Consider the following 23006-nt stretch of genomic DNA (forward strand, 5'->3'; position numbering starts at 1 on the left):
CTACTATAAAAAGTTTTTCATTTGAAAAATTTGTTATCGAGACACATATTGACCAGCAAGTAAGTAGTTTCTAGAAATTGTCAGTAATTAACCAAACCATTCCTTAAAATGACTAATAGCTTTCTCACATTGCGTCAAAGATGTGACAAAATAAATATATTTTCCCAATAAGTTAAAATTACGAATAGGTCTTTAAACTTTGGAAACCATAGGATTATGCTTAAATTGTTTCCACAACTTGTGGACAGAGCGTGCAAACTAATGAATATTTATTTCAAACCGCGTTTACGAATATTGAGACGAATTGTTAAGTGTTGGACAGTTAACGTTTAAGACCATTAGTTAGACCAATTTACACGTGGCCCCCTTAGTCCTTGCACGTGCACATAACACTGTTAAATACTTCCAGTTAACTTGCATCTGCTAATTAATATTGCATCAATAGTCAAAGCTAATATGCTACCTGCTTACACCTGTGTGTAGTTATGAGTATCGGGTGAGTGTATAAAGGTAACATAAGTCTCTCAAGGTTTTAGACTCAATGTCAGACGGGCGGGTCCAAGAAACTCAAGGTTTAAGATCTAGTTTTTTAAACATGTGACATAGTGGTCTATAAATACTGACTTTTGCTCGTATTTCAGCTTCCAAGTTAATGTGTAATCAACTTATAGTAAAATGGAGATACAAAATCAAATAGATGAATAATTTGTATTGAAAATGTCTTTTTTCTTGATCAGCATTGTACGTGTTATTAAATTTACAGAAAGTAAATAAAAGAAACGTCTAATAACAATTAAAACACATATTTACGCTTATGCTGTTACTCACAAGACGGTAAATATACATAAAAGATGGTAAGTGGTGATCGATTTCGATTGGGCACTCCAATCATCATCAGACCCAATAGGCGAATGACATTCGCATTTTTGGATGATTAACATCTAAATCATCCAAAGTCTTTATGGTGTTAACAAGCCTACAACTACAAGTACACACAACAAAATTCTATTGATGTGAGATGTAAGATTATAGCCGTTAAGATTCGCTACACAGCTTTTAGTAAAATGAGGCGCTTATCTAATGTTTAGAATTGGATGAAATGATGAATTGATTACGTCCGACACTGTGTGGTAAATTGGCCAATATTTTAAAGCTCTTTCTCTTTCTCTTCTTTCTCCAACTTAGTCATCTTCGATCAATCATTTGTAAAGCCTGGTTAAGACTAGTAAAGTAAAGTTTTGTCACGTTGTTGCTTAAGTGTTGCACTAGTACATGTACAAAGAGTGAAATCTTTATTGTTGTTGTAAAAAAATTCTAGATACCCACAATTATATTCAAAAAACAGCTTTTAACTTTAAACAAATAGCGGAAAAACATTGGAATTAAATAACGTCCACTATCACATGTTTTCGATGTGGGTTTCATTAGTCTACGCCGGTGGCGTTTGAAAGAAATTAACTCAAACGCGTTTTCCAGGATAGCGGTAACGGGTCTCAAATGTATGTGAAAACGCTCTTGCACCGTCGCAAGCCAGGGGATGCAAACCACCAACCCGTCAAAATTTAGTTGTTTTATAAAATATCCAAGATTATAAACACGAGTTCTAGTGTGTTATGGACATTATGTCCAGTACAGCAACATTGGTTGTCATAGAGATACTGCATTAGCGACATGTTCAACGTTCAATAACAGACACACGCGCCGTGCAACGTTCAAAGAAACATGGTTTACAACATATCTGCAAAGCATTGTATTATGCCTATGAGCTCTTGAATCCTGAAAGCAAAAGGCATCTGTTCTGGGAATAAATTCTATTCGGTTCCTTTGAACCCAATGCCTCCTTTCATTCTGGTAGGAATTGAGAATTAGGTAAATTAATTTGAACGTTACGCAATTATTTTATAGACATGATATATTTATTTACATTTATATTATTTATCGATATAAAACTATATCCACTCTTCTCAAATCATGTATGGGCACGGTAAATTATAATTAGGGAGAATTGCAGACAAGAAGTTAAAAGTAATCAAATATTTTATTATTTACATTAATATTACTACTGTAAACAATTTAATACCATCGAAAAAATATTTTAAACTATTCATGTTTACAATGTACACCACTACAATGGATAACATGCAATTGTTTGTTTACCTCCGGATTAGTCCAGTTAATGAATGTTGTTTGTAAGCATTTAAACAACAAACATGTTGTTGCAATATTTACTGCATTAACATTATGAGTAGCTCCGAAAATGCAGGTAATTTTAAAGACTAACAGTGTTTTGTATTATGTAGTGATATGTTTTACAACAATAATTCGCAGACAGGATTTAAAAGGAAATTATGTAGTTATTAAAGGATTCTTTTTAATTGCATTTAATTTCTATAATATTACAAAACATAACTATTTAACTTGAATTAGGTAAAATAGAAAGCAATATGAACACAAAAATGTTATCCTTTGAGATAAAGATAAAAGACTGCTGTACATAATGTAACTAAATAACTATTATTCTTTTGAACATAACTTAGCAGATATTTACTATTTACCTGTACAGTTATATTGTATTACTTGTAAACATACAATTTTGACTTGCGAATCTCTAAAAAAACTAAGGTAATTTAGGTCATATGGAGGTAAATAACAATTGATAACCTTTTTTCAAATTAATAGAACTTTTAATGCTATAAAAAAAAACTCGCACATTGAATCGAGTACTAATTTTGAGCAGACACAGTATCAATTCCTTTGTACAGGAGGAACCTTTAAAGGATATTTTCCAAAAAGAACAGAAATCATTTTAATTTACAATTTATTGTGAGGTCTCCAAACCATATTACTGTGTCTTTAAGGTTAACGACAAAAAATACGGCTTGACTTAACTTTTATAAAAGAAAAACTTTATACTTCACGGTAATTATAATCTCTAACAATAAAAAACAACATACAGCATAGTACATTGTGGACAGTGATTCTGTGTCACGAGTTTGAGCAGACAACGTTATCGATTCCTTTGTCCGAGCTCTCGACAGTTTGAGCAGCAAGTTGCGATGGTAATGACGATAAACGAAGGACCAAGTCAGAGTTACCGATGACACCGGATTAAATTACGTCTCTCGGGAAACTTTGAAAAGTTCAGCGACCCCGAGATAATTTAATTACGCTCTTCTTTTGCAAACTAAGGACAAACTTTGCTGCGGTTTGTTCTCCATTGTCTGCAAACACTGTGGCGAGCACGAGGTGTGAATTTGGCGGGAAAGGGGACCAGTGGTTTGGCGGGAAAGGGGACCAGTGGTTTGTTTATAACTACACATTCACTGATCTGAGTTGACGCATTGGATCCACAGAGGTATAAATTATAGCTGTATCTACCAGAGTGAATCAGGTCAATTTTAGAACAACACGTTTCGAAAATAAAGTTTACACGAGTTATTTTATTGTATGGCTAAATGAGTCGCTATGGGTTTCGCCATTAAATTAAAAGTTAAATTTTTCAATTCCAAGTAGGGTCGGGTCTGAACGTTGTATTTTTGAAGGGTTTAATAAAGCCAAGATAAAGGCGCCCCCTTATGACAAGGTGAAAACTATGAACGGCGTTAAAACGTGTGAAATAAAATATTTAAACAGCATAGGTCCGTATGAGAGTGATGTTAATAATCTTCAGCACATTCAATAAAAAATACAATGTATATAATAAGAATATGTTACCTCGGGTGTGACCTGAGCCACGTTAAATATCAATTTTACGTAATGGGTTCCTGTCGTCGCATGACAAACTCACATAAGCTAAAATTGCCTGAAGCTGTTGTGGCAGACAAACACGTCCCAGTTAACACGAGGCTGATCAACACTGAATAACGACGATCCTAGGTGTGTATAGAGCCTGACTTGACACTGTACATCAGCCAATATTGTCTGTAGACGTTGTTGTGGCAGACAAACACGTCCCAGTTAACACGAGGCTCATCAACACTGCTGAATAACGATGATCATAGGTGTGTATAGAGCCTGACTTGACACTGTACATCAGCCAATATTGTCTGTAGACGTTGTTGTGGCAGACAAACACGTCCCAGTTAACACGAGGCTGATCAACACTGAATAACGATGAACCTAGGTGTGTATAGAGCCTGACTAGACACTGTACATCAGCCAATATTGTCTGTAGACGTTGTTGTAGCAGACAAACACGTCCCAGTTAACACGAGGCTGATCAACACTGCTGAATAACGATGATCATAGGTGTGTATAGAGCCTGACTTGACACTGTACATCAGCCAATATTGTCTGTAGACGTTGTTGTGGCAGACAAACACGTCCCAGTTAACACGAGGCTGATCAACACTGCTGAATAACGATGATCCTAGGTGTGTATAGAGCCTGACTAGACACTGTACATCAGCCAATATTGTCTGTAGACGTTGTTGTGGCAGACAAACACGTCCCAGTTAACACGAGGCTGATCAACACTGCTGAATAACGATGATCCTAGGTGTGTATAGAGCCTGACTAGACACTGTACATCAGCCAATATTGTCTGTGGACGTTGTTGTGGCAGACAAACACGTCCCAGTTAACACGAGGCTGATCAACACTGCTGAATAACGATGATCCTAGGTGTGTATAGAGCCTGACTAGACACTGTACATCAGCCAATATTGTCTGTAGACGTTGTTGTGGCAGACAAACACGTCCCAGTTAACACGAGGCTGATCAACACTGAATAACGATGATCCTAGGTTTGTATAGAGCCTGACTTGACACTGTACATCGGCCAATATCTTCTGTAGACGTTGTTGTGGCAGACAAACACGTCCCAGTTAACACGAGGCTGATCAACACTGCTGAATAACGATGATCCTAGGTGTGTATAGAGCCTGACTTGACACTGTACATCAGCCAATATTGTCTGTAGACGTTGTTGTGGCAGACAAACACGTCCCAGTTAACACGAGGCTGATCAACACTGCTGAATAACGATGATCCTAGGTGTGTATAGAGCCTGACTTGACACTGTACATCAGCCAATATTGTCTGTAGACGTTGTTGTGGCAGACAAACACGTCCCAGTTAACACGAGGCTGATCAACACTGAATAACGATAATCCTAGGTGTGTATAGAGCCTGACTTGACACTGTATATCAGCCAATATTGTCTGTAGACGTTGTTGTGGCAGACAAACACGTCCCAGTTAACACGAGGCTGATCAACACTGAATAACGATGATCCTAGGTGTGTATAGAGCCTGACTTGACACTGTGCATCAGCCAATATTGTCTGTAGACGTTGTTGTGGCAGACAAACACGTCCCAGTTAACACGAGGCTGATCAACACTGCTGAATAACGATGATCCTAGGTGTGTATAGAGCCTGACTTGACACTGTACATCAGCCAATATTGTCTGTAGACGTTGTTGTGGCAGACAAACACGTCCCAGTTAACACGAGGCTGATCAACACTGCTGAATAACGATGATCCTAGGTGTGTATAGAGCCTGACTTGACACTGTACATCAGCCAATATTGTCTGTAGACGTTGTTGTGGCAGACAAACACGTCCCAGTTAACACGAGGCTGATCAACACTGCTGAATAACAATGATCCTAGGTGTGTATAGAGCCTGACTAGACACTGTACATCAGCCAATATTGTCTGTAGACGTTGTTGTGGCAGACAAACACGTCCCAGTTAACACGAGGCTGATCAACACTGAATAACGATGATCCTAGGTGTGTATAGAGCCTGACTTGACACTGTACATCAGCCAATATTGTCTGTAGACGTTGTTGTGGCAGACAAACACGTCCCATTTAACACGAGGCTGATCAACACTGCTGAATAACGATGATCCTAGGTGTGTATAGAGCCTGACTTGACACTAAACATCAGCCAATATTGTCTGTAGACGTCGTTGTGGCAGACAAACACGTCCCAGTTAACACGAGGCTGATCAACACTGAATAACGATGATCCTAGGTGTGTATAGAGCCTGACTTGACACTGTACATCAGCCAATATTGTCTGTAGACGTTGTTGTGGCAGACAAACACGTCCCAGTTAACACGAGGCTGATCAACACTGTATAACGATGATCCTAGGTGTGTATAGAGCCTGACTTGACACTGTACATCAGCCAATATTGTCTGTAGACGTTGTTGTGGCAGACAAACACGTCCCAGTTAACACGAGGCTGATCAACACTGCTGAATAACGATGATCCTAGGTGTGTATAGAGCCTGACTTGACACTATACATGAGCCAATATTGTCTGTAGACGTTGTTGTAGCAGACAAACACGTCCCAGTTAACACGAGGCTGATCAACACTGCTGAATAACGATGATCCTAGGTGTGTATAGAGCCTGACTTGACACTATACATGAGCCAATATTGTCTGTAGACGTTGTTGTAACAGACAAACACGTCCCAGTTAACACGAGGCTGATCAACACTGCTGAATAACGATGATCCTAGGTGTGTATAGACCCTGACTTGACACTGTACATCAGCCAATATTGTCTGTAGACGTTGTTGTGGCAGACAAACACGTCCCAGTTAACACGAGGCTGATCAACACTGAATAACGATGATCCTTGGTGTGTATAGAGCCTGACTTGACACTGTACATCGGCCAATATTGTCTGTAGACGTTGTTGTAGCAGACAAACACGTCCCAGTTAACACGAGGCTGATCAACACTGAATAACGATGATCCTAGGTGTGTATAGAGCCTGACTTGACACAGTACATCGGCCAATATTGTCTGTAGACGTTGTTGTAGCAGACAAACACGTCCCAGTTAACACGAGGCTGATCAACACTGAATAACGATGATCCTAGGTGTGTATAGAGCCTGACTTGACACTGTACATCGGCCAATATTGTCTGTAGACGTTGTTGTGGCATACAAACACGTCCCAGTTAACACGAGGCTGATCAACACTGAATAACGATGATCCTAGGTGTGTATAGAGCCTGACTTGACACTGTACATCGGCCAATATTGTCTGTAGACGTTGTTGTGGCAGACAAACACGTCCCAGTTAACACGAGGCTGATCAACACTGCTGAATAACGATGATCCTAGGTGTGTATAGAGCCTGACTTGACACTGTACATCAGCCAATATTGTCTGTAGACGTTGTTATGGCAGACAGACACGTCCCAGTTAACACGAGGCTGATCAACACTGAATAACGATGATCCTAGGTGTGTATAGAGCCTGACTTGACACAGTACATCAGCCAATATTGTCTGTAGACGTTGTTGTGGCAGACAAACACGTCCCAGGTAACACGATGCTTTTATAACAGTGCACAAATCATCAATGAAAGTTATTTTGTAATAGGAACTTTACACATTTGATGTTTTAAATGATGGAAACATGTGTTATTTACACTTGATACTCTCTCTGGTTTGGCCTACAGTCTATAATGTAAAAGCCTCTACATACCAGTAATGTTCACGTGCGTGTTGATGATCATTTGCATCGGCAGCGAGGCTTAGCGAGTTTGCAAGTTTTATGTAACCCACACATGTTGCATATTCATCACGTGTTTGGCTGTTAACACTTGCGATGACCAACAATCGTTCGCTCTATAACCTTGACTTAAACATATAATTACTGACATGCAACTCCTCCAGAGCAGTTTATCCCTCTTTTCCTCATATCTTGTTCCGATAAGATTTCAATAGATGGTGATGCAGTTCAGTAATAGTTCACGATTTATCAGGTCATCGTTGCATCATTCTGCCGACATTACAATGCAAGAGTGTAATCGCAGTCTCAGTTGAGATGACGCCGTGTGAAATCATTGGTTGGAAAAATTCCATTGTTATATTTTATTGTGATGTTTCGTGTATGAATATTTTAAAAACTCAATTTCGACATTCCCTTCTTTATCCTCTAGAGAACACGTTGACATATAATTTGCTTATTTTGTTTATAAACTAGCCACAAAAACATATAAAGGTCAGAAAAACATATTTGAATTTAAATGGAAACACTACACTATATAACGAGATTTTGACAAATACAAGTGCAAATTTAATTTTATTCGTTTTCAAGTCAGTGTTTCTTTTATAAATCATATACAGGGTGTTCATTTGAAAACTTTCCATATCTGTTGTGTGCAAAGGTAAGGCTTTTAACACTTGTTTGTTCTCATTTCCCCCTAATTTGGACATGCCAAATCCAATAAAATTATTTTAAATTTCGAAAAATGCCCCAAAAGGGCCCAATTCGGGGGGTAGGGGTGCTTTTTGAGAAATTTTCAAATGTAAACATGGGTTGTGTGATACATCAATTTAAAGGTCTAATCACCCCAACTATTTTGGTGCAATAAAAATGTAATTATCTTTAACCGTATTTACAGGGTGGGTCAAAACGTTTTTAAAAAGGACTTTGAAGTTAAGTGCCGTATTACCCGAACTACTGAACGGAACAGCGCCAAATTTCTTTCCAAGCTTATTCTTGATCTACTCTTTAAGATAACTTGTAATAAGGGCATTTTCCATGTTATCTTCTAATTTTTTAAAAATCTCAAATTTTAAGAATAAAAGAAAGGTGAAAACTCAAAATTCTTAAATAGCAAGGTATAAAAAATTTCATACCACGTGAAAGGTCCTTTTTTAACAAACATTTTACGTATTTAAGTTTTCTTTCTATCTCTTACCGTTTAAAAATTGCAGTAGAAAAACTGAATTATCTATGGTAAAATTATAACTAGTTTTCTAACAAAACACACTGCACTTTGCTCAACGATGTATTATGATTAATTACAAATTGATCAACTACTTTTACTTGTGTCAGTTCATCTTGGACCCTTCATCCTGTTTTTTTCTCATTGGGAACTGAGCCAGTTTCAGAAATTTCTTAACCAAATCATTTACAGCTTTATGACTTAAGGTCTTACCTGGATATTTATTGTTAAACACTTTGCAGTTATCCTGAAACACTTTTGTTCTGCCCAATAAGTAAAAATAAAGTCTATTTTTTTAAGTGTACACCATATTCGATTAGATGCTACAGAAAATAGTACTTTTTGAAATTAGTACTACCGTTGACTAGTCAATGGTACTACAGAAAGCAGCCCACATGTAGGTTGTCCTCATCAGCCATAAGACTTGTTTTTCACAAATTAAAACGTAACAACTTGTTTGTCAATCAGGGTTTCAATAATTATGAATTGTTTCCTTCAGTTAATACACCATTAAATGTGTCTAGAGACAAATTTTGGCTGTTTTATTAGAAAACTAGTTACAATATTACTATGGAAAATTCAGTTTTTCTACTGCAATTTTTAAACGGTAAGAGATAGAAAGAAAACTTAAATACGTAAAATGTTTGTTAAAAAAGGACCTTTCACGTGGTATGAAATTTGTCATACCTTGCTATTTAAGAATTTTGAGTTTTCACCTTTCTTTTATTCTTAAAATTTGAGATTTTTTTAAAAATTAGAAGATAACATGGAAAATGCCCTTATTACAAGTTATCTTAAAGAGTAGATCAAGAATAAGCTTGGAAAGAAATTTGGCGCTGTTCCGTTCAGTAGTTCGTGTAATACGGCACTTAACTTCAAAGTCCTTTTTAAAAACGTTTTGACCCACCCTGTAAATACAGTTAAAGATAATTACATTTTTATTGCACCAAAATAGTCGGGGTGATTAGACCTTTAAATTGATGTATCACACAACCCATGTTTACATTTGAAAATTTCTCAAAAAGCACCCCTACCCCCCGAATTGGGCCCTTTTGGGGCATTTTTCGAAATTTAAAATAATTTTATTGGATTTGGCATGTCCAAATTAGGGGGAAATGAGAACAAACAAGTGTTAAAAGCCTTACCTTTGCACACAACAGATATGGAAAGTTTTCAAATGAACACCCTGTATATTGTATGATAATGAGGAAGCGATTTCATTAATGTGATAAGTGATAAGTTCGTTCATAAAGGTGGTGCTCATGATACGTTCCTGATACAACTTTTGTCAAATAATGGACTAAAGATAGAATTCTATTTCCAGGGGAAACACTGAGATCCTTAAATGTTAGCATGAATCAAGTGGTGAAAAACACTTTCATCACTCAACATAAAAGCCCAACATAAAACAGGTTTAATTAACACCAATTACAATCATAAACATAAATCCACCCTCTGAGGGGTGTTCACATCCTAAGTGAGTTGAATAAAACCAGATAAATAAATGTTAATGAGGTAATTTACATAATCCGCGAAAATGCAAGATTTATATTCAGCTTGTGCGACGACAGCGCCGTTCCATGTCGACTTCCCGTACTTCCTCTCCATTGTTGTATCTCGGCCACGGTCTCCGCCCTCATTGTCCCATAAAATCGTGTTTGTGGCTGACCACGGCGATTTGTCTTTCTGTCCACAGATATTCGCATCAGTTTGGAAAATCCTCTTTGAAATCTCCCGCGTAATTAACAAGAGTCAAAACAATTTGGAGGGAAACTTTCTTTGGGACTTAAAATAAGTTGTGGACACACGTGGAAGGGGGTTGTGGATAATGTGGCGAATATAGTTGGAGTTTTAAACACAAATATAAATACTATTTAAAATCTTTACGTCTAGAGTTTCAAACTTTTTTGGTAAAGCCCATAAATAATTTGAAGGTATATCAGACGACCGCAAATACATTTTAAGAAATACTTTGTTTACAGTTTGCAGTCTACGAGGCTACCAATTTCTAGCGCCCCCCCCCCCTTTGGCCAACCCAACCATTTAAAAAGGTAGAACAGATTACTCTAAATTAACATTAGAACTATCTATTTACATCCCAACCACCTTGTACCTAAACCTTTCCTTTTACAAGTCAAATTCACATTTTGCTAGAGTGTTACTATTAGTTCAAATCTTCGTTTAAGATGAGACTAAGAGGTTAATTGTGGTTTAAAAAATAATATGGTTTACTAATAAAAACTCAACAACTTAGCTAGGCCAGTTTGAGAGTTTCTTTCTCGTCGTCCAGCGTGCTGAAGACTGTCCAGAGATCACACCTTATAAACATCACAGCCCTCTGCAAGGATCGCTGATTGTTTCCCAGCGCCTGTCACGTCCGTTGGAGTCTCACTCTCGCTCTGTCTCATTGTCTAATTAATTACACGACGGTCGCATCCCGAGTGTAACGAGAGAAAGTGTCGATGACATCACAGCTGACCGACACTTCATTGTTGTGTCATTAGGCTCGTCATTCGTTCTACTCTCCTGGTGTGATTTACTTTTGTAATGGGAAGCGCCTGATGGAGGACTTTCACAATTACAGGAAGCCAAAAATTGTCTATCAAGAATCATAATTATTAAGGTAGGTGATAGTGACTTTAGTGAGCATTTCAGTTAAAATATGAACAAAGGGCTGGATTTAGAGTGCAAGATTCCTTGTGTAGCTTTGTTACGGACTAAGATCAGCTGTCTCTTTGAACAACTCATTCATCAAAGGCCGATGATCAAGGAGAGCTAGCTGAGTCCAATCCCGAGCCATCAAAAAGATAATGAAATATTAACTTTCCTCGAGATCGAAACATCCTCTCAACTCCATTGCTGCTAGGTATAAATACACCATGAATTAATTTCTGCCTATTTCTATGGATGGAATCAGCGAAATGCTGTATATCATCTTTCGCTTCCGTGATCTATTCAGTGAAGACAATTTCCTCACAGCATTCAGAGAATCAGAGCTAACCTCAAGTCGGTGTCCTTCTTTGTTCTGCAGTGGGCAAAGTATTTGGAGTAATTCCACCAAACGTTCAAAAGGAGGCTTTGACATTCCAAACAAATCCTTAAATTTGACATGATCACAGCACAATCACCGAGCTACAAGTACTGTGTTGATGATCCCTAATCAACGGGTAAACCCAATACTTCCTTCTTTTCTTCTTCTTTAACCAACACCAAAATAATCACTTCATCATCATCTGAATTGGCGAAAATGATGGAAACTCGTTTCTTCTGTGTATATTTAAAAAAAAAAAAACTGTTTCCTTGGAACCAATTTCATAATACCAGTTTACTGTAACTGGCTTCTCCAGTGTGCACCCTGCCTAAACGACTACCGAATTTAGTCGTTGGTGAGTTTTTAAACGGAGAAATCTTTTTGGTAACTACTACTAAGACTACCAGCTGAAGATTGTCGTGATGGAGACGGTTTATGATGAGCTCTGGAATTCTCTAATAGCAGCCTCAGTCGCGCTATTCCAGCGCTGACACTTGTGGGAAAGCGGATCGCGATTGAGGAAAGAAAACCATTGTAGACCGCAGACCGCAGAACACACACCGCACACCGCACAGTGGCACTGAGCACGTGGCAATAACGTGGCTAATGTTCCACTGTTGAAACTAACAAATTATCACTTTAAAAGTTATGTCAGAATTATCATTGTAGTTTTATTTGCACTGTTTTGTGCTTTGAATGTACATGTTCCTAGCCTAGTGGTTAGCGTCGCGGACTTCGGTTCGGGAGAGACACGTGAGATTCATAAAACTGTTTGGACCGCTTATCCTAAAAGCGTTTGTGTACTCTCTTCAATACATCTTCTAAAAAAATTCCCCGGCGTCGATTAAAATGAACAAAAAAAGTATTAGTTTATTTATAACGTCAAACTGTTAGTCCATTTGTAATCATAATGGTTGAATTTTAGATTAGATATGCCGTGGAAGGTCAATGTGTTTTCCCACTATTTTTGTAATTGGATAAATCTGTAATTTTAGTCATGTTCTACAACTAGGACCAGTATTGGTGCAGTTACAGCACTTGACATTTATATTCAAAGCCAAAGGTACAAATCCCACCAATCACCGTAAGGAATGTGATTTATCAAGTTGTAACCAAGTTGAAGCCCTCCAGAAATTATACGTTCTCCTATCACAAATAAAAGGTACAGATTTCACAGGCTAAACAACTCTCTAAAATCAACCCTAAAGCATAGGATTGAAAATTCAAAATTTCTTCTCATGGGTGAAAAAGACTTCAAAATATCTCAATCTAGAATAACGAAAACGTGAATTATCCATTTGCCATTAGTTTGATTCGCTTGGATATCTCATAATCCACACCAAAGTGAGGGTAAACCTCGTAACATTTATACATTAATGAAGTACATCAGGCTGTGCTAAGGCTGTGTATTTATTCAGCAATGGATCCACGTTACAAAGCCCCAGCAAAGCACCTCGTTAACACAGCCGCAACAAACTACCAAAGACAAATGCAATTACTAGAATGAGGGCTTACCTTCTTTGACCTGCGTTTTGTCAAAGTTTACTACGAAATGTAATTAATCTTATTCTTGGTTAGCATTTTACGAGTTGGTAATATCATACCAACATAATGGGTTTAAAAATTATTCGATAAGTGTACACTTAATCCTGTGATAAGCGACAGTAAAAATGTGTAAATGATGTAACAATGGTGATCGATTTAGACCGGTCACACCATTGATAATCATAAAGTTTATTTCGGCTACGTTTAAAAACTACTTTGCGACATAGAAAACCTCAGTAGCGTAGCCTACATAATGTTAAAATTGTAAATACTTTCTTGTAATCGCATTGTGGGTAAAATTTCAATCTTAACTGTTTCATTCAGCAATCGACGAAATCTAAGTACCAAATAGGGAACAGTTTGCTGGATAAGATCTATTAGTGAATCAGCAAGACCGTGGCAAGATTGAACGCGTAATTTCAAATATTATGTTACAATATGAATCCAATAATATAAATGTTCACGCTACATTTGTGTATGTCTAAACTAAATACTTTTTCCAATATTTTTTTAAGGAAAATTCATAGATTTTGATGATACTTAAATCAACCGGGTAAACATGTTTTCGTTACAGGAAAAACTTATGTTTATTCGATGAATGTCATTGTATATATTTTATATTAGTAATACATACTCCTTTATGTATATTAAGTATAGTTTGAATTTAAAAGATTTCAATATTTGAATTTTATTGCGTTTACCTCAATAAATATTAATATTATCTAGCGTTTTATTCAAAAGACAAAATTAAAAGAAACGGTTTTGAAACTGGGTTTTGTTTATACAGAAAAATACGATAGTGAAAAGTTTTGAAGCCTGCATGAAAAGACTATAAATATAATTGACCAGAAGTGTCGAAACTAATCAGAAGGGCCAGGGTAGGTAAACTTCGTCTCGAAGTGAAAAGAACCAGTTATAATAATTTTTATTTTTTTATATAATTTTATTTAATAATGATTTGAATTGATTGTTATTTGGCTAATACAGCATGCTAGTAAAAATGGTCTTCCATCAATATATAAATAAAATAGACCAGGGTAATGAAATATACGGCAAAAACGGTTTATTAGTCGATTGGCACGTTAACACCAAATAAATGCTTACTTTCCCATAAGTCAGGTTTACATCACAACCCTGAAGATATAATTTACCTAACATTACCATTATAGCACGCCCCTCCCCGTAGTTTTAAAGCAATCTAAATCTACTTAACGTTGGATAAATAACTCCAACATCAATAAACATTCCGCCCCCGTTGGAGGGAAGCCGTCGGTTTTAATGGCGGCGACCTTTAAACTGTGCCACAGTAATTATTCTTTAATAAACTACCCGATGAGACCAAGTTCGGCTGTAAGCTTTTAGAAGCTTTCCTGTTTCAACGGGATGGCGCCACTCCACAATTAATCAGCTACTTTACTTACTACTTTGGTTTCGCGTAATTAGAGACCTATTTCAGTTTAAAATCCATTCCAAATATATTCGCTATACGTTAATTACTTTACAACGTTTATAGATTTAGTGTATATAGAAATATTACATAAACACGTTGATTTATTTGATACCTAGCGTAATTCATAGCTAGGGCCTAAAGATGAAGAGATTAATTGATTGTTTGAAACCTTTCCATCCCTGACTTGTCTATTGCAATTCATTGTTTATTTTTGGCTGAATAAAACTAATTTGAAATTGAAGAAAGACTTTAAGCAAAACGTGAAAAATTAAATCAAAAAGTTTTGTAGCACAGTTTACTTTTTTACTTTATTAGTTTACTATTTGTGTTTTTACACAATAATGAAGCTGTTAAAGTAAAAGATGATTCACTATCTTTAATTAGTACTCAATCGGTCCCGAAGCATCTCAATCTCAATTTATATAAATATTATTTAGTTTTATCCCGATTCTCTCGATTCTGATCAACTTGGATCGACATTAAGTTGAGATTGAAACTAATGAATTGCTATGCACCAGTCGATGCAAATATTCGTATCATACTTGTACCGAAGTCGATTTACTCCATCGGTTTGAACTTAAATGTTTGTCATTACTCAAATATAAATAATTAAACTAAAAAAATTATTTATACACATATATGAACAATTAAATTGTATTTCCGTAGAACTAAGATCATTGTAATTACTAAACTAATTATTGAACAGTTAGTGCTACTAAACAATGTGGGTGCTTAAATTTAAATTCGAGTGGATGTCCCAAGTCAAGTCACACAACTTTTGTGCAAAATCTGAGACAAAAAGTTAAATATTGAAGAATGATATACCTCTATGAGCACCAACGAGCTCTGGGTTAGCTCGACTCCAGAACCAAGATAAAATATTTAGCTTCGTAATGACAAAATCGATTAAAGCTGTTTTATCATATCGAGAACGTTCTTAGGCCATTTCCCATCACACAGTCATACTATATTAATGTTTGAGTTCAATATTTGGTAACTGGTAGCACACACTTTTTACAAAATAAGTTTAACTCTTCACAAAACCTAAATGTCAAAGTATTAAGTAAACACACAAGTAATCGATCTATCGATTGATAAGTATCGAGACAAAGAAAGAAATCGACTACTCGTGATGTATTGCGACGTTTCACATACATGTTGCATGAGAACACATTCCCGGTCCGATTGCGCGTCTCCTTTTCCTTCTTTCTCTTCTCCACCCACTCTCAGATGTTCTAGACATAGATTGAACGTACTCCCTTGTATATTTATGGTTTGAACGAAACATATTTCAAAGGAGTGTCTATGGCCTGTAAACATCGAGTAATTATTTAGCTGGCTTTAACGACGATCTTTTACAAACTGTAAAACTGTTATGACACAATACTATGCATTTGCAGCCTACTGCTTGTCAACTAGTCTTGAAGTCTACTTGCATCACCCACATTCTGGTTACGTGCGAACTTGTTTATATTGACTAACAACTAGGAATAATTGAACTAATCAACGCACATTTTGCCGAATAAACGTCGAAATTTCCAGCTGATCCATTTAAGACGATAAATCTTAACAATGAGTATTTATAATTCTATGAATTTCCACCACTTATACGAAAATAACTCTTTTCCGGACAGCCGAGCTATCCGAAAATCGTCGATTTCCAATTTTATTTTATTTAGCAAAACGTGTTCTTTTGCCGAAACATTACTTCCATACCAAACAAACTTTTGCATTTTCCAAAACAAACCTTATCCCAACCTAAAAACTAAGTTTTATTTAGCTCATCAGGAGCACTGACGTATATAATGATAGAGAAGATATGAGAAGCTTCGTGTGATTGTTTGCATAGGGATGACGAAATGCCACTTTCGGAACTAATACTGTAGTGATATATACAAAAGTCTACTACGTAATTCAGTAATTACAAACAAAACTTTACGTTCCGGGCACAAATTCGAAGAGTGGGAGTGCATATATTGCACGGTGGGATTCTACCAGGATATTTCGCATGTATCGACACCACAGCTTCGGTTAATAACTTCGCGATTTTATTTCCAATCATTTCGACCAATGAACATATCAGATTCCATCTGGTGTTTTCAGATATTAACAGTGGATGTAAATACATAAATCTACCTCTGAAAGCGTCGCTTATATATAGAATCAGGGTATCTGTTTTTACAATCAATATGAAGTTTATTTGTATTTATTTTCTTCTTTGTTTAGTTGCAATTATTGTACATCAATGTTATACTTACAAAAAATGTTTGTTAAACTTCAGATGCTAAGGTGAAAAAAATGGCTAAACTAATTAATAATTCATTTTGTTATAAAAATTTGTTTAAAGAAATGGAAAAGAAAAGGAAAAGCTGAAAAATAGAGAGCAAACATTCTATTTTTCTTCCAAAACATGTTACTATTACGGTAAGGTATTTTGTGATTTTTTCTTTTAATTAAATTTAATTGAATTCAATTAATTAATTTTTGAAAATGTATCGCTATTCAGAGTAGTTTCCTTAAAGTTAAAGAAAAATTTATAATTTCACCTTGGGTGAAAAAATGTCGAGAGATTGGGGATTTCAACAATATTGTGAGCAAATGAACTCTGATATTGTGAGAAATTAAAAATGGAAATTATTTAAAGAGCTTCGTAGAAGTTGTTACATTGCATGTACATGATTGTTAGCAATAATATTGTGATATTCCGCACACATGTGAGCGTGAATCCATCGTTAGTTGTGTTATTTCTGGACCAGAATTCCTGGAAGACGGGTTTTAGTTGGGGATTTTAGAGGAAGATGCGATTAGGGTTAACATTAAACTATACTTCCCCCTCTTAGTTCATTGAGTAATTAATTTTAATTGCATCCCCTATATACAATGAAGTTATTTGTCCATGATAAAAACACATATTATAAGAATGTAAGAAAATACGAGAAAATATTTCAAATCAAATGACCAATTGAAAAGTATGAAACATATTTTATAAGTTACTTAACACAAAACACCATTATAAAGATGAGTAACAAAGTTACTGGCCATTTTGTAAAACTATTTGAGATCGGATTGTTAATTAACTGTTTGTTCCACTTGTTATTTTGATGAACAACATTACAGTGTATGAATTAGAGTTAAATTCTGTTCAGTGATACTGTTTAATATTTCTCACAAAACATGTTTACTAAAATATTACTGAAAAGTGATAATATTAACTGGTTTAGATAATGTTTATGATTACATTATAAAATAATGTCGTGGTTACTTGATGTCCTATATATAATGTATTGAGTCAGTTTTGTTGATATTATTCACTATAGCATACACGTGTGCAATTCTTTAGTAAAATACGGTATTTTACTAGAAACAGTCTAAGTCATTTCACCTCCATGTAGAGCGGGGGAGGGAGCTGGTCTAGTGATAAAGCGCGGCACTTTGGTCCGCGAGGTCACGGGTTCAAATCGCCCCAATCACCAATGTATTTTATCAACGTATGCCGACACCCCTTCTAGACCTAACCCGAATTGAAATGGTAAACGATTCCGAGCTAGAACCTAGAGGAAAAATGTTTTTGCAGAAGAGGAAAAAAAGTCACTTGAGGTGTACTATTCTAACATAACATAATTACTATGCGCTACTGGATGATGACAAATATTGCTCGTAATAACGATTCGAGCAGACTTAATTAATGTAAAAGTTAATAGTCAACACATCTATTAACCCTCAGTTTAAAACAACTCAGAATTTCTTCACCCGATCTATATATTACGAAACGACTGTATCGCGTGAATTTCATTAAGTTATTTGTTTGATTCACGGCTGCAGCTACCGTGTCAGACATTGGCTCGACGAACAAGATTATTTTTGTAGCTGTAGTTAAAACTCAATTGCTGTCATTATGTGAAAAAGCAGCGTCATGCGATAGGTCTGCACGACGGAGGCAACTACACGGCTTCAGACACGACAGGGTGTTTAACTACGGTAAGGGTGGAAACTAAACCAGCAACAGTACAGGGTTGGACGGCGATTGAATACTGCATTTTAGCGAACTTTACTATGTAAGTAGGTATCGTGATTTTCAATAGTATGGTAGGAGAGAGTTCCTTTTACAAGATAAGTTGAGAGTGGTTGTCCCTAGTGCTAATGTAAGGCTCCAAGTCAGAAGAGGGATGACTAAGTGCTCCCTAGTTTTCCCTGAGTAAATTTCGTGATGCGTTCAGACGCAAGAGATGCAGTCCAGACATGAAGTCCGATAAGGGTACTTCAAAGCTCAACTAAATGCCCAACAACTTATCTATTGGGTGATTTCAATAGAAAGTTATATGTTGCTATTTTCTCTTGATAGGGAGCTATTGAAGTAGTTCGCGGATCTTCTGTCCCTGGTATCCCGGGTTAAAACCCTGCCAGATCACCAATGAATGCCTAAGTGCTAATGTTGAAACCCCAAGGCTTCAAGGCCCTAGCTTGAAGTTGTGTGGGGAAAATCCTGGATTAGAGCATTCTGTCATAGGACCAAGAAATAGTGTTAAAAGTCCGGATGTTTTTAAGTCAATTCAGGCAAATGGAAATTTACTAAGTCTGCAGGTTTGCTGCAGAGGGGGTATTTTAAATCACTGTAATTTTTGTGGTTACGACTAGAAGTCTAAAAAGCCCAAAAAGCATTGGTTTTGAATTGCACTATTTAAAATTAAAATATTTCAAAGCTTGTAGAGCAGTTTCAAGGGCTTCCTCTGAGCAGGATTTGAATTAAGAAGTATAATAGGGCGTTAAGGTGTCCGGAAATTTAATTGTAGCCAGCAAAAGAGTGTCAAGCGTGAAAATAACGTACCTTAAAACCTTTAAATAAACATATTAAATTATAATTAATACTCATTGAACTAAATTTTCTGAATAAATTACAGTAGTAAAGCTTACTTCAATCTAAAACCTCGTATTTCCATTGAATACTTTTAATGAAACTTTCACTATAATATTTTGTCCTGGGCCATTTTACGGGTACCAAAAACACTTTTGTTTACCGAGACGCCCAACTGAAGGGATCTCCACAATTAAAACTTTTCGGATGTTTAAATGCGCTTACAATACGCCCCAAAGTTGAGAGGAGAACATAATGACCCGTCCACTGAGCGCTTGAAAAGGTTTGTGACGAGATTTTTCGCTCTCACGGACGTGAAATCGCGTTGAACGGGCGTGTGTACAATACTGGGGTTTTATCTCTAAACAACATCGCTAATGGTTTGTACAGGTAAAAGAAAAAAAATTGAAAATAAAGGAGGAACTGCATGTTGGAAAAAGGTAGGCCTACTTTGCAAGATGATTTCAAATTATTGTATTTCCTAGTCCTGAGTTAAAGATAACACATTTGTTTTAGCAGAAATAATATCTACTAAGGTTTGGTTAGTATATAAATTCGTATTGGCTAAAGTTAAATGACCCGAACAGAATACTTTTCCAAAGGATCAAGATAGGTTGGCTTGATTTCATTATTGAATGCATTTTTTATAACCTTAAAATAGATTAGCGTCTTAAAGGGTTCAAATTACGTTCATAGAGTATCGTTAACCCTGTTGAGGGTTTGTTTAAAAAGTTTGATTGTAAATTCACGTAATATATTACAACAAATGTTTTAAAACCTTTAAGATTTATGATTATTACATGTAACTACTTCAAATACTAACCACAAAATAGTGTTACCATTATTGAAATAATTTTTCATATTTAGTTCTAAGTGGTAGTTAAATATTAAACACATGATTTTAGCTGTTTAAACTGTACTCTGATATCAAATGTTAAAGATCTATGCAAACAAAAATGTACGAGGTTGAATATTAAAATGGACGTTTAAACATTCCTCCCACACAAATCGGAAGTTTCAGATTTAATAAGTAAATTTTACATCCTAGACTATTTATTTTAGTCATATTACTGGTTTTTGTATTCCTGGTTACGATTATAAATTTTTAATAAAAGGTACTTAGAGTATTTAATATATATTTTAAATTTATAATCGTAGCCCTCGATTGTTTACTTATTTAAATATTGTTTAAAATTGATAAAGTAATAATTTTGATATTTTATTAATATTTACTAAAGTATACTACAGTTTTTGTAGTATTAAACCATAACAATCTGATAAACTAAATGCAGTGAAAAATAAAACAACTGTTTTAAATACCACCCGTCCATTAACTGAGTGCTTCTTCATGTCAATTATTAATATTCAACTGTGATCCGAATGGTTGCAAAACTAACAATAGTAATATCAATTTATCTAAGTGAATATTTTAACAAAGCCACGGTTACAAACAATGGACAAATCACAATACTGTAGTTTGTCTAGTTGAGGGCGCTTTATTTAAATTAAAACTAATCTCTATTCGGGTTTACGTCCTGGATATACTCAACTATATGGCTAAACTGTTGGTTTAACCTCTTCCTCTGTTTTTCCATCTTTGCAATGTAAAAATATTTCATATTGTGTACTGTAAGCAGATTTTTTTCGTTTATTTTTTGGTAATTTATTTAGGTATTTTTTAGCTATTACCACACTCTTATTGGAAATATCTAGGTTCGTGACCATAAAATCCGATTCCGACTACACTTGGATAAAAATGTGAACTATAATCTTTTAGAACGAGTTTGCAAACGATTCGAACTCGACCTGAGGAGTTTTTGAACACTTTTGGCGATTCTATAAGCACATGTTTAAAACATTATCTTATTTACTCCAATTCCTAACAAGTCAATTTACCAGTGTATAAATTACGTCATTATATTATACTACGCATATTGGTTGCCGAAATATAAAAACGGTTGAGCAAAAAGTGCTTTCTCCTATGTTATACTTAAAAGAAAACATATTTTCCTGTAGGTCGCTTGTATACTGGTTATTATAATTTGTTTACTAGAGTATGCATCATCATACAAAACAAACCTGAGTATACCTAGAAAAACATATTATTTTGATATGGATTTTTTTTAATTTTTGCAACTATGTTTGATATAGAATACAACATACTTTTAGTTTATTTATTTGCAACCTCATACAATTAGTAATTACGTCTACACGTCTTACACATCAAAATTGCCAAAATCCATCTTTTAACATGTCAAACACTTTATAACATTAATAGACAAAACTGTCACATTAACAACCGATATGAAACCATTGCTATTCAATGATCCCCGAACAGTTGTGATTAGCACTTCAATGTTATGAAGTTTACGACGTGTTTCACAAACAAACACGATATCATCAGATGTCAATAAAATTGACAATTATGGCTTGTTTTTCACAATGAATGACGGACACATTACATTTTACGAGATTATAGATTTATGTTAAACAAGAATTGCTTGTTGAGGATTCCAAATATCTTTCTTTTAAACATTTAGAAATTAACTAAAAATTAAAATATTACATGTAGGCTATAACAGAAAATATATGAAATAGTTGATAATCCATTAGTTATCATATAATTATTCCTTCACTAATTTCATGACTAATACTGTAAAGTAGTCATTTTCAATGTTGTTTATAATATTTTAAAATGTGTCACTATGCAACAATCTAACGAACATTAATAATGAATTTTTGATGATGATTATTAAGTACAAGTTACACAGTTTCCACCCTATCATAACATTGAAAGGTTCTTAAAAGTGTACGACAGTAATATTTTATCAGAGGAGAGAGTCCTAAATAAGAAAGAATGTTCTCCTCTAATGATGGTCATTTTGTCATTTTATTTCTAAATTACAGCTAAAGGTATTCTTCAAAAACAACAATATCGTATAAGAGACAATTAATTAATTTTCGTGCCAAAGGCTTCATTGGCAAACATTATACAATGTGACCAATCTTCCAACTGTTCAGAACATACAAAATATATATCTTATTACCCTTCCAACACATTTGTTGCATCGCTCTCTAAATTCATCAAGGCAATTTCATCATAAAATAGAAAAATTTAACCAATTAAGAGTAGTACGTTTTCTGTAACAGTGTCCAACCATCTAGAAAGGTAGAAACACAAAATAATCCCATAGAATTTCTATTATCCTAGTACAAAAGCATAATCAAACAGAGAACTCAGAATATATTTCGGGCGACAATGTATAGGCCTAATATCGGAGTATTAATATCGCAAGTAGACGCCAAGTTGCCCCAAGTTTCCAAGTAGCTCATTTCTGAAGTGAAGTGTGAAGTTAGCAGAGTGTCTGTTGCGAAGATTATTGTTGAAACTCGAATTTCAAATTAATGAGCTTTCTCTGT

The 23006-nt window shown here is 35.4% G+C and overlaps 1 protein-coding gene across 1 annotated transcript in view; it reads right to left on the reverse strand.

The window, feature by feature from the left end:
* LOC129001929 (furin-like protease 2) overlaps window positions 1-23006 on the reverse strand; it is a 248324-nt gene that overhangs the window by 21131 nt on the left and 204187 nt on the right. The gene's annotated exons all lie outside the window — the stretch shown is intronic.

The sequence above is a fragment of the Macrosteles quadrilineatus genome, unplaced genomic scaffold, assembly GCF_028750875.1.
Source record: "Macrosteles quadrilineatus isolate MER2022 unplaced genomic scaffold, UCM_ALF_1.0 Scaffold_9__3_contigs__length_116548681, whole genome shotgun sequence".
In the NCBI taxonomy this organism is placed as follows: Eukaryota; Metazoa; Arthropoda; class Insecta; order Hemiptera; family Cicadellidae; genus Macrosteles; species Macrosteles quadrilineatus.